The sequence below is a fragment of the Falco peregrinus genome, chromosome 8 (assembly GCF_023634155.1).
Source record: "Falco peregrinus isolate bFalPer1 chromosome 8, bFalPer1.pri, whole genome shotgun sequence".
Classification (NCBI taxonomy): domain Eukaryota; kingdom Metazoa; phylum Chordata; class Aves; order Falconiformes; family Falconidae; genus Falco; species Falco peregrinus.
This window is the reverse complement of record NC_073728.1, coordinates 20444074-20457140: the sequence shown is the minus strand read 5'-3', so window position 1 is coordinate 20457140 and position 13067 is coordinate 20444074. Positions and strand designations below refer to the sequence as shown.

The window sequence follows — 13067 nt, the reverse complement described above, 5'->3', positions numbered from 1 at the left end:
TATTTTAACAGGAGGTTTCCCAAATCTCCCCTGGCATGAGATGTTCTGTAGAAGGGGCAGGTTCCTCACGCTGAAACCCCACTGCCCTGCTGACTTCCTTCCCTGGGCTTCCTCAGTAATTTCTCTAATGTGTCAAGCTACTTTGCTAGAAAATAAATATTCAGAGATGGGGAGGGAGGGGGGGAGAAGGGAGGAAAAAACAGGCCTCCCAGCGAGCTATTGATTTGAAATACGAAACATATTATTGATACAAGAAAAACCCAGACATAAGGAAGCAGTTTGATATTGCACAATATTTGAAAAAAATCCGGTGCATCTGTTTAGCACAATATACTGCATAATGACAGCAATCTTCCCTGTTTGTATCTATTCATCTGATTATACAGCATAACAATTCTTTTTGCTACACATTTATTTACTAAAGGATTTTTTTTTAATGGATGATAAATTAGTAAATCAGATATCATGTGCTTGGGAAAATACGTTAGTTGACTCCCTACACACAAGATAGTTGCAGTTCGTATTTTATGTGATATTCAGTGATACTTGTATATACAGATTAAGTTATGTGCTTCCTTTGTGGCGAAGACAAAGGAAGTTTTAAATCACTATTTAGTACTCTTTCATCTGGGCACATGTTATTTTGAAAAGCTTCAGTTTTTAACACTGCAATGCAGCACTGATGTAATGAAGAGCTTTGACTTACTTGAAGTATAACCCAGTGGCCTTCTTTTGATGCCTTTTCCATAGCTATTTCTGCTACAGCTTCCTGTCCTTGACCCAATGATACATTGTGAAGTTCTCCTGAGTCAATGGTAAATTCAAACTTGTTCCCTAAACAGAACAATATACTGTACTACTTCGAGCCAAATAATGAAGTGTTCAAACAAGCATGTGTTATACACACAGTGTTTAAAGGGCACCACATCACGTGAGTCACCAAAGTAAAAAACCAGCCCACAAAAATATAGTTTCAATAGATCATCTGAGCTCAGATATTGTGTTGCTCTCTGGGTAGTATTCCGTATTAGCAAAATGCTGCTGTCTAAAAGTGGAACAATTGATTCCTGCTAATGGATTCCTACCTATTGCCTATATAAATATTTCAATGAATGCAGAAGTGGATATGTTAGAAATGTATCTAAACTAAAAATAAGAAATTAAATTAATGTCTCACTAAAGGCAGCATTACACGCAGGCAGTAAATACAAAGGACTCAACAGAAGTCCTCACACTGGCACTAGGAGGTAGTTTGGTCAGAGGAGGGTTGGTAAGTTTTCAGCGTATCTAGGCAGTAGCGTCAAATCCGTTGCTCAAGTATCCTTATACAAAGCTGATGACTTGCACTAGTAAAAATGCAGAAGAGCACACAGCTACCTCTTATTTCAGAAAGCAGCCACCATTCACCCAGGCAGCTGCCTGAGTCAAGCACTGTAACTTTCATCAGATAGTATGTGTTCCAGATGTAATGCCGTCTGTGGGTTAACATGTGCCAGCACTCGGCAGTCGTGGAAGGGCCTCATTTATTTCTCTGGTTGTGGTAGGTAGAATATCTAAGACCAGTGGTACTGCTAACTAATTTGGTAAAAAAATATTTTATTTCATAGTAAATGATGTGTTTTCTTATGATTGTTAGTAATAGGGTCTAGTCTGGACTGACGGGTCAGAATCGACAAGAGGACCAGTCCAGGAGATAAACACGACTGAGGAACAGCACTACCTTCTTTGAAAGTTTTTGTGGACAGTGGCCACATTTTGTTCCAAGTTACATTTGTGCAAAGTTCCCATAAATTAAGAATTACAGTTGACAGAGCCTCGGGGAAAACAACAGGTAAGGTGTAAGACCCATCTATGGGGCATAATATTTTATCATGACTTCTGTTTGGTAGAGATCCAAGTACAACACACGTTAGGGTCACTCACAGTGCAAAATCTGTCCTTCAAAGGGCTGAGGCTAGTAATGCAAACTGACAGCACAAGTCATCCCAGCCGATCTGCTGTCTCACATAATTATTGGGTTTGGGAGATAACTTTTTGCTTTTATTTTTAGAAATTCTTTTAGAAATGTCTCTTTTCTGGACATTCCGACTCCATTGCTTCTGCTTGTCCTTTCCAGGGGCCTTCAGTATCTCCGTCCAGGTAAAAAAAATTATTCATCTTTGTTCACACTTGAATAAATACTCTGTAGAGCCAGTACGTTGGAGCACAAGCACATGGGTTTTGAAAATCAATGTAACTAAAGTTTTTGATTTTTAAAAACCTGTGTGGGATCATTATTATAGACACACTGTACCCTGATTTCTTTCCATGCAGAGTCAGAGGCAAAAATCAAGTAACTGATGACACAGTGGTCGATGTAAATTCAGAGTTCACAAAGCATCAGTTTCGTTTTCTGTAACTAAAAGCTTTAGGACAGAACAGCTGTGAAATTAATAGAAAAGATTTGTAATATTTATCAGTGTTCATTTTTGCATAGGCTTTGAATTTTATTTGTGGCCAATTTCTCCATTTAGAAGATTTTTAAGGCTTTTAAAACCATGCAATACAGACTCTGGGTATCATAAGTTTAAATCATACACATATAGAAACATTCCTCGTAGCGCATGATTCCGTTCACAGATGATGATTAAGTGTGTCAGCTTGCAAGACCAGCTAAGCCTTCACCAAAATATGGACAAAATTCTACATGTCAGGCTTTTCTGAGATGTCTGCCTTCACAAATTAAATGTGGACTTTTGTGCGTAAGGCTTTTAGTGTGTCAACAAGGCTAGAAACACTGAATTGTGCTGAGAAGGAGTATTAATACAGTATTCCAAGGTCAGTTGAACTCAGATTTCTCTAGAAGAGGAACAGGTTATATTAAGAAATTGCCAGATCAAAGATAGATAGTGAAATGCTTAAAATTTTAAAGTCTCTAAGAACCAGATCTTAAATTTTCTACTGTTGCAAAAAAACCCCAAAAAGGGAGCTCCACACCATTATTTATCACATTGTACAGGGATGTGCTGTGTTCTGTTACTTGCTATTTAATCCAGAGGTGCATTCAGCTATGTATTAGTAGCGAGCACTGAGTTTTAAGCCATCAGAGCAGCAGAAGATAGGACAGAAATAAACTTGGCTGCAAATGCCCTTTCGAAAAAGAACAGGCATTTTGAGAGGGGAGGGAAGGAGTTTCCCTGTCCCTGGTGGAGTTTATTATTCTCTGGGAACAGGTAAACCAACCCTGGCTCATGAAGATACTTTAGAATAGGAAATGTTTTGCCTTTGAAATGTACCAGATTACATGTCATTTCAAATAGTGTTCACGGCGAAGATACCCCTGGGACCACCTTACAAGAGCTTTATTTCTTGCCTGCAAATTAGTCAGTTCAAAACACTTCTCCTCTCATCTCTGCCTTCGGCTCTTAATACCACACACACACCATTCGTGAAATAGGGGATATGAATGAAAAGACCCTGAATACAATAGTACAATTTAAAAAATAAAACAAAGGACTGTAAAGGCAAGAACAAGGCGGGTTTCAGCCGGCAAGAAAAACGAATGAAATTCTGGTGCATTTTTGGAGGCATTTCAATAAACCCTCTTTCCTGTTTCAGCAGGGGCTCATTGAAACAGCTATGTTTTCCAAGTGGCAGACAGACAATAGCATCTAAATTATTTTTAAGAAAGCACTCACAGCACTAGGCGCCCACTACTACTAAATCCGTCTTAGAGGAGAAGGGTGGAGGCAGAAGATAGGTCAACAAATGTATCAAGTTCTTTGTGTAATGCCTCACTGACATTTTCCAACTCCCTCAGCTGGCTTTTATTTTTTTATTTTTTTTTCCAGGATCCTGGTAAAACATAGTAAAGGATTTAAGGTTATCGTCTGTCTCTCTCTAACTTCTGACATCTCTTTATAACAAGAAAGAGCCACAGCCAACTGTAACAGGAGGGCAACACAATGAATCCTGGTAAGACAGGGAAGGGGGGAGGTTCAACTTTGCTGCCCCTTTGCCCCTATTTCTTCCTCACAGAACAGAAGTGCCATCTGTTCCTAGTCCTAACATGCATGCATTTGATTTCCATTCAGTAATAACTAACACAGGAAAAAGATTATCAAGTGATCTAAAGCACTATCAACATTAGCAAGTCTTCCCCATCCAGTGTTTTGTTTGCACCTCCAAAGATCAGCAGATGAAATGGATATGGGCAAGTGCCTTAATTGCCTAGAATTATTCTATTCTCTGGTAGAGGACCATATGGTCAAGGTGTGGAACATGACCAGACTAAGGATGTTTAGGTGCTTGGGTCAGAAAGAGATTTAGAAAAATCAGACAAGAGGACGGATGTTTAGATTCTCCAAGCTGAATTCAGTGCACCGATCTCTATTACTTGGTGCTGTAATACATCATTACAATAAGGCAAAATCAAGTCACAGTGTGTTGTGTGAGGCTAGACAGTCAGTATTAACGTATGAGCTTGTTTCAAAAGAATCTGTAAAAATGTTTCTTAGGCTTCACAGTCAAACTTTTCACAAATAAAAAGCACAGCACCACCAAAACCACCAAACACCTTCCAGGCCAGCAAACTTGGTTAAAGATTGTGCTGGTTTTGGTTGGGATAGAGTTAATTTTCTCCACAGTAGCTGGTACAGGCTGTGTTTTGGATCTGTGCTGGAAACAGTGTTGATAATACAGAGATGCTTTAGTAATTGCTGAGCAGGGCTTACCCAGAGTCAAGGGCTTTTCTGCTCCTCACCCCACCCCACCAGCGAGCAGGCTGGGAGGGGACACAGCCGGGACAGCTGAACCCAGTGACCAAAGGGATATTCCATACCATATGGCATCGTGCTCAGCGTGTAAGCTAGGAGGAACGTTGGCCGCAGCTCAGGCACTCGCTGGACATTGGTCGGTTAGTGGTGAGCAGTTGTTCTACATTTGCATCACTTGTCTGTCCTGCATTTTATTTCTTCTTTTTTTTTGTGTTTGTTTTTTATTTGCCTTTTCATTAAAATGTATTATTATTGTTGTTATTATTATTTGATTTTATTTTATTTACGTTATTAAACTGTTCTTAACTTAACCCACAAGTTTTCTCACTTCTACCCTTCCAGTTCTTTTCCCCCCATCCTGCTGGGGGGAGCGAGCGAGCAGCTGTGTGGTGCTTAGTTGCTGGATGGGGGTAAACCACAACAAAGGTCCAAAATACCAATGAGACACTGCAGGTGCCGAAGACCCCGTGGGTCCCTCAGTTATGCCCGGCCATGCCTGATGTCTTATTGTTGAAAGTAATGGGGTGCAGCACCAGATGCCAGTGAAGGAAAGGTGCCTACGTGCTGTCTGCAAAGCAAGGTAACAATTAAACAATAGGTGCCGTGGGATTTCTCTGTCCCAGCCCTTCAGGCTTTCCAGTGCTCTTTCCTTTTGCTGTCTATACCTGATTATTTTAGCCGTCTCTCATTTCTTCATCTTCTCATCTTTTCTCCCTTTGCTGCAGCTGCCTGCTTACCTTGTTACTTAAGGCACTTCTATGGCCAGAAATTGACCATGTTGTCAGACCCCAGCTTTCCTCCCAGGGACTGGTGAAGGACCTCAAGCCTGAGAGGAGCATGGCCAGAAGCATTATAATGAAAATTATAAACCTTGTAAAATGGCTCAAGAGGGCGAAGCCTAGAAAATGGCTAGTAAGTAGCTTGTGCTTTCAACTAGCTTATGTTGAGCAAGTCAAATATCGCTTAAACTGTATCTGAAATCTGAAGCTGATCTGTCTGGGAAACCTACTGCTGTCTACATTGTCAAAATACATGAGACAACATTTCGTTTCTCCAAATTTCCATTAATTTCATTGCCTTCTTTTCTTTCTTTTCCTCCTACACCAGGATGACACTTCTGAAGCACACTTTTAAGAGCATAATTTGATCAAATGATCCAAGGGAGCTCCCTATAGACATCCATGATTTATCTGTTCTAAAGGTTGGCGTGCATGACACTAGCAATTGGTTTAACCCCAGTTAATTTTTAGATAATAAATATATTGTGTTTTTTCCAGGTGAGGACTGTGTTTTGTTTACACAGCTCGCTCAGAAATGTATCAAAGGCAGGGCCCAGCCACGCGTGGTGGTGAACGTTCTGAGCATCCCAACCTCAACCGGAGTGGAAGGTGCTTGGCGCCTCGCTGGAGTCAGCCATTGTGCATGTCCTTATGCAAGGTGCTCGTTAGGTGACTTCCAGATGACCTCACGGCGACGGGGCAGGATTTCACTGGTTAGCTGATTTATGGTTCAGTACAGTAGATACTTTGTGCTCTGAAAAGAAGTCAGGTCATCAGCTGAATCTGAATTTCTTTGTCCTCCCTTTCCCTTCTCTGTTTGGGATTTCACTTTCCGGCTCACAGCACATGCACTGGAAGCCAAAGAAGCCTCTTTTATTAGGTTAGTATTTTCATCCTAGTCCTGACTCACATCTGTGCAGGCTTTGGGCTCCTCTGCTCTGTACCCATTTATCACTCTTTTCAAAGGGAAGAAGGAAACTCGTGGTACGGGTGCAAAACTTAGAAGAGATCTGTGCCGAATAAGAGCAAGAACACAGCTGCACAAGACTCAGCATACTTCTCACAGGCAAAATGCAGTGAAGGAAAAGATGGCATTTTAAGCTAAATGAGACATCATTATACAATACTCTTTACATTCAGCTCATTCTAGGAAGAATATATACATGTGGCAGCAGCACCCGGGACATGAAGAGCTACTTTGAAAGTAGATGCGGTTCCCAGTGTTTGAGATGAGGATGGATAGTGGAGAGAGAAAATCGGCTGTCCCTGCAGAGGTGCCCCCAGCCACAGCAGCGTCTGTGAAGTCGTGCGTTTCTGTCCTTAACGGGAAAGCAGCCTGGCCTGGCTGAGAGCAAGTGCACTGTGTAGGAAGCGTTTCAGACAGCCATTCATTGCCTGAGGAGGAAGGTTCCAGTGGCCCAGCAGAGCTGGTTTGCAGCACAAACGACTCAAGCTACAGCAGAGAGACCCAGGCAGAAGTACACAGACCTATCCCTATTCCCTCCCAGTGTGGCGAAGCAGGAAGGCATGCAAGTGAGACCTGAAAATCATTAGGCAAAGGGCTGTTCCATGGCTGCATGGCCACACGTACAGGTACACACACACGGAGTCATAAATGGGAGCTCATGCAGGGCTCCTGCTGTACCAGGGAGGCTAACTGGGCTGTGCAAGTAAGCTTTTTCCTTCCAAACAGACCGATGTAAATGATAGCTGAGGGTGTATCACAGGCGGTCAGGTTCTTTACACTCAGCCTCACGTTGTCAGAGGGTTTTGCTCACTGCACTGCCCTGTGAAGTACAACAGTAAAAGCCTGTGACAGGAGAGAAAGAAAGTTGTAAGCCAGTGGTAGCACTAGATTAAAACAGCAGCACGCAAACACACTGACCTCTTCCTGAGTGGTAACCTTGAGTGAGAGCTAATTCACTGGATTGATTTTATTCAGCTTGTCCATGAGAAAATAGAGCACAGCAGCACTGACTGCTACTGGCCAAAAGTGCTTGCGAGCTTCAGTGATCTTTATGGTGTTTATTTCAGCTTCCAGGTCCTTAAAGATATTGGCAAAGTTAAGATGTAGTATTACACTCAAAAGTCTTATTGGCAAAAGGCACAACATATATGCATCTAAGAATGTATTGTTAGTCCAATTAATGTTTTAAACAGTCTAATAGTCAGTATTACTTAATACAGGAAAGCCTCATTAGCACTAGAGTTAAATTGCTACACAAAATTTTCCCTGTTCTCTAGTGTTGTGCTTACTCCTCCAGTGCTCCTTTGGGGTCTTAAGATTGACACTTTGGCATTTCTCAAAAGGAATGGGGGAGTATTATGATGAGTCATCACCAGGAGGAGTGTGATACTCATGGGAGGGGATGTCTTCCTCCTCAGTCTGGTGTCTGCTTGGATTTAGTTTTATATGTTTTCTTAACACTTATCAGTTTACTGTGATTAAATGACTGATTTGTGTCATCTGTGTCTGTATTCTTCCCTGTGACTTATTCTAGAGCTATAGGTAGTTCCATCCACAATGAATAACAATTTGTTATTCCTATAAATCAGAGTTAAACTGAACTAAATCTAGTGAAGAGTACCTCACAGCTGGACAATTGCTATCGCAGCTGAAACAAGTTAATACCTATTTAGCCCCAGACAAACCCAGGGAATCGCTGACACTGTCATGTGAAGACAAACCTTGTTACTTTTTAGTAATAATGGCAAAGTCACATTTACTGGGCTATAAAGTCCCTTTGGATAGTCTGTAAATTGCAGAGTTCAGCAAGGGTTTGCAAACCCTCCTATGGCTGCAGAATCATGACTGAGCAGCAGAACTTGGAAGCATTCACGCTTTCCTGTCTTGTCGTGAATCAGGACAATGTATATAGGTCTGATTGACTCGGTTTTCTTCATTGCCATCAGGAGACCAGCTAACAAGAAGCATCTGGTTTTCATTGCCAATATGACTGTACAATCAGCAAGAATACTGTGATTATTAAAATGAGAGCTATAGGTTGTAGAGCTAAGTTAAAAATTCCTGTAGCTGTAGGAGACATAGTGTAACCTATACGGGTATAGTGTAATTAAGATCACATGCTTGAATCTAAGATACGTCTCACTCACACACACACAAAATCAGGCAGGTTTTACACGAGGTAATGCACAACAATTTCTGGAACTGGGTCTGTACACAAACACAACTAGATCCCATATATATGATTAGAGATTGATTAGAAACAGAAGGAGAAATGTCATAGTCACATCTGGTTAACTTTTGAACTAAGCAATCATCTGAAGAGTAGAAACTAATATCTTCACATATCTATTGCATACTTCAATGCTATTTGCTGGCATTCTTCTGAAAAGACTCACTGGAATATTCCATTTTCTTTGACAGTCTGTGTTCACAGATGCAGATCTTTAATATCAGAAACACACACTTCCAAAATTATCTGATCCGCTTCTCAGTAACAAAAAGAACTTTTCCATCAGCTTGATACATAACTACCTATCTTACATATATGCAGTGTTTCCACCACGTGCTAGGTTCAAGATGTTTTAAAATACTTCCAATACAATAGTACACAAACGGTGCATAGATGTAAAAAATACGATTTTCCATGGCAAAAAAATTATACCTTGTTGATCCATTGTTGCTTCTATGTTTAATAAGCACTCAAAATTTCAACCATACTTGTAAACATATGTATATTTTAGTGTTACAAGTGTAGGCATTCGTATCTTGGTGATCTGTTGAGCATGGTCACTCTCAACGAGAAGGATGTACAGACCTCCCCATCTGGGGGAACCTCACTTTGAGAGTGGCACAAGCTCCCAGGGTTCCTCCACCAATATTTCACCACCCTCATAGTAGGAATTTTTTCTGATCCCTGCTCAGACTTCTCGTTGCCTCTTTCCTGCCCTTGTGCACCTCTGAGAAAAACCTGGCTCTGTCTTCTCTGTAGCCTCTTACAAAGTATTTTTAGACAGCAATAAATCCCCCTACCCTCCTGGCCTTTTCAAGGCTGAAGAATCGCAGCTCCCTCAGCCTCTCCTCGCATGCTACCTGCTCCAGCCAGCACTGGATTAGTGCCAGTAGGTTAATGTCTTTCTTGTACTGTAGGAGATAATGGTAATTAAATTCATACTTTTCATTTATAACATCTATTTTTGTTCATATAATTACTGGTAGTGTAAGACTTTTAACTTGTTCTACAGCTGTACCCTCTTCTTGAGTTTTATCCTGTTCAGTGTAATTGGATGTGCACCTACTTCAGCTTTCAGTTTCCCTCCTCTGAAGTCCAAATTTCTCCTTGCACTGCCAGTTCTTCAGTTGCCTCTTTTGCCACTAATCAGGCAGCCCATGCTTCAGCACATTATAGGCCTTTCAAGAGAAAAATGCAGGGTATTTTGTTTTTTAATTTTGCAAAAGCTTGTTCTGCTTCCTGGATACATCTATAAGAAGCTGGAATCCAAGGGTATGGTCCCCTCTGAAGAGCTGAATAACACACTGGCCTTGGACCAATGAAGTTTAATAAGGAGAATACTTCTAAAGAAGATCCACAATTTGAAAATTAGGAGAGTAGCAGAGCTCTTTCGAGTTTGCAGCATTTCTGACAGCACTTGGCTCTGCCATATCCCAGTATGGAGTGCTCCTGAGTTTCTTCTGCAGTCAACAAGACAGAGGATATGCAGGACTTAGCGGAAAGTATTCTTCCTTTTGAAGGATCAGGCTCTTGAAGAACCCCCTGCTGTTAGGAATATACCTCTTCAGGTACTTAAAATTATTTAATTAGCATTATAAATGTTAGTAAGAACACAGTTGACAAATCATTCTATCAAAGGTAACGGAGCTGTAATTGCAGATGGCACAGAATTTAGTACAAAAGATGGTGTTTCCAGAATTTGTTTTTAAAGTGTTTTAAAAGGCTGAATAAAGAAAGGAAACAAGCAAGCTATCAGGCAGTGGATTTTTTCCCCCCTCAGTGTTTTTTATGGACTAAGAATAGAGGGAACACATAGCAAGCATCTTGCTATTAAATTTGCCCATGACAAATAGTGCAGCTGCGTGTGGTGTGCAAGAACATCTGTAGAATCATGACACATGCAGAATCCCCCACACTAGGAACGTGACATTACACTGAAAACAATTCAGTGGTAAAAGCAACATAAATCCATTTTATATAATCTTTCTCCACCTTCTCCTCCCCCTTCAATTTGGAATTGTGTTAACTGAAGGATTCTGTCCCTCCTTCATGGCATCAGTAAATGTAAAAACGTAAAAGTGACTAAGCCTTTCAGGAGTGTTCCCTTCCGTCATTAACAGCTAGAATGCCAGTATGTCTTTCCTGAAGAAACAGAAAGTTTAAGAAAGAATAACCAGTGGCAGAAATGCACTAGACACCAGAGCTTACTCCAAGTGGAACTTGACACCATTTGCAGATGCAATTTAACTCTTCAGAAATCAAGGGGTGATTTTCTGTGTCGCTGTATCTTGTGCAGTTTTTCAGTTCGAAGTGAGCAGTTGGATTGCTACTAGTCTTTACTTCACCCATGTAAATGACAGCACAAAGTACAGTGGCATGGAAAAGTCTGTCTAAAATGTGCAGCTTTCTAAAGTAAGGGGAAACTCCTTGCCTGGGATTTTGTGAGGACCCACAGCTTACCATTCAAATGTAGCTATTGTTGAAGTTGGTAAAAGTTCCTTTAAGTTCCGCATGGTCACAAAGGAGGAATGTGCCTTACTCAAAATCCTCGAAGGCTTTTATTTTCCCCAAAATTATTTAAAAAAAATGTTTGCTTCCTACTTCTAAATACTCTATTGTTTGCTCTCTGAAATAGTTCCTTTGTAATCTGGAGGGTTTTAAAGTAAGAAATTTTATAATGGCAATGCAAACACTGTTTTCTGTAAAGTCTGAAGTTGTTAAAAACTATGTGATGGCAATACCATGAGAAGGCAACATATGCATGCTGTTAATACCTGGATCATCATTTGCTTGTTTCTTTGGAAGCATCTTTTCAGTTGTTAGGACAGCTCAGGCATAACTGCATGAAGCTCCAAGAACATTTCCACATCCTTTATGCAGGCTGCAGGGCAAGCCTGAAGGTAGAACAGTCAGCCAGCTGGGTCATAATTTCAACTCTATGCCCATTAGATTCCTGCAACCTATATGCAAAACCACAACCCCTGTGAGAGATTTCCTTAAGGATTTTTTTGATAGCATGCATTTTGAGTTTACTGACTTGCTGATATTCTTTGGTCAAGTCCTTTGAACTTTGCTTCATTCACCATCCGAACAAAGCTTTTCCTATTTGAGAGAGACATACTGTGCATAAAAGAGAAGGGTTTTAAAGCACTCTGACAATGGGAAAGATACGTAAGTACAACTGATATCACCTGACGTTTGCTTACTATTAAGGTTGTATTTATGTCTTGATTAAATTAGATATGATTCCTTGTTTAATAATACAATGATTTTTAACATCCACTTCCTTGTTTGCATGTTCAGTAACTGCTTGCACGAGCTACATAATCGTGTGAATCACCATAGCAGAAAGGAGCGTCATGTGCCCTGCAAAGCAGTTACGGAGTTGGAAAATGCTGGATTTTTTTCCACTTACCCTGACTTTCATGTGGAGAAGCACACGTCCAGTGGCCAGACATTGCTGCAGTCAACTGTGGCCGCTCCAGGCTAGAAATGAGTGTTGCATCCTGCTCACTAATCCTTCCATTGGTGGTGCTTGTGTTCTAGGTGGTCTCTCGGGTAAATGGTCTAACAGACGTGAACAGCTCCATGTAGTCTGGCCTCCAGGTAATATAAATAGTGATACAATTTTTAACAAGTCAGTACTGTAAGAAGTTGTGGAAAAAAATACTAGAGAAAGCTACTTTATATGGTAACTAAAATGGAAGACTAAAGTTCCCCTCTTGGAGATTTTACTTTAAATAAAGAGTTTTATGGTGATTTTAAAAAGTGTTCTATTTTTCTCATGATGGGACCAGAGTGATTCTTGGAGAGCAGACACAGAAATGGATAGATTCACCATGGATAAGTGATTTGACAAATACAGATTATGAAATAAATATGACTCTAAAACATATTTGGTTTAGACCCAAAGGATCCAAATTCAGCATCAGAATGATGATTATTGTAGCTGATCTAATTCTTTTAGTTGTTTGCCATCATTTCTATTTCTGCTGCTGTGAGACTTGTTTACAGCTTCTCAGCCAGAAGAATATCCCGAAGGAAATAACTGTCAGCAGCCAAAAAAAGTATCTGTAATTCATCCTAAAGCACTGTCAACTTAATTTTAATTTTTCTGCTTTATGAGTTCAGGCTGAAGTGGTAAGTTTGCAAATCGATAAATCAAACCATATTAATAAAGGAAATACGTATCTCTTTTTAAATTACGCTGTTTTCCTAGAACTTCATTGTAAGCACAGATTTTAGTAGTTAAATCTTCAATTACTAGAAACAGGAGAAAGAAATAAAATTGTGAAACGTATGCTGTGCATTGTAGAAAGGTTTAAAATAGAAAACCT

General features: G+C 40.4%; 1 long non-coding RNA gene across 2 annotated transcripts; it reads left to right on the top strand.

Moving 5' to 3' along the window:
* Positions 1-208: 208 nt before the first annotated feature.
* LOC129785083 (uncharacterized) lies at positions 209-10437 on the top strand. Of its 2 annotated transcripts, none has more exons than XR_008748613.1 (3): positions 209-1831; positions 3831-5334; positions 5480-10437. It is a non-coding gene; the product is annotated as an uncharacterized LOC129785083 (long non-coding RNA). The 2 variants fall into 2 exon arrangements; XR_008748614.1 differs by having other exon boundaries at positions 3831-6246; positions 6377-10437.
* Positions 10438-13067: the final 2630 nt, after the last annotated feature.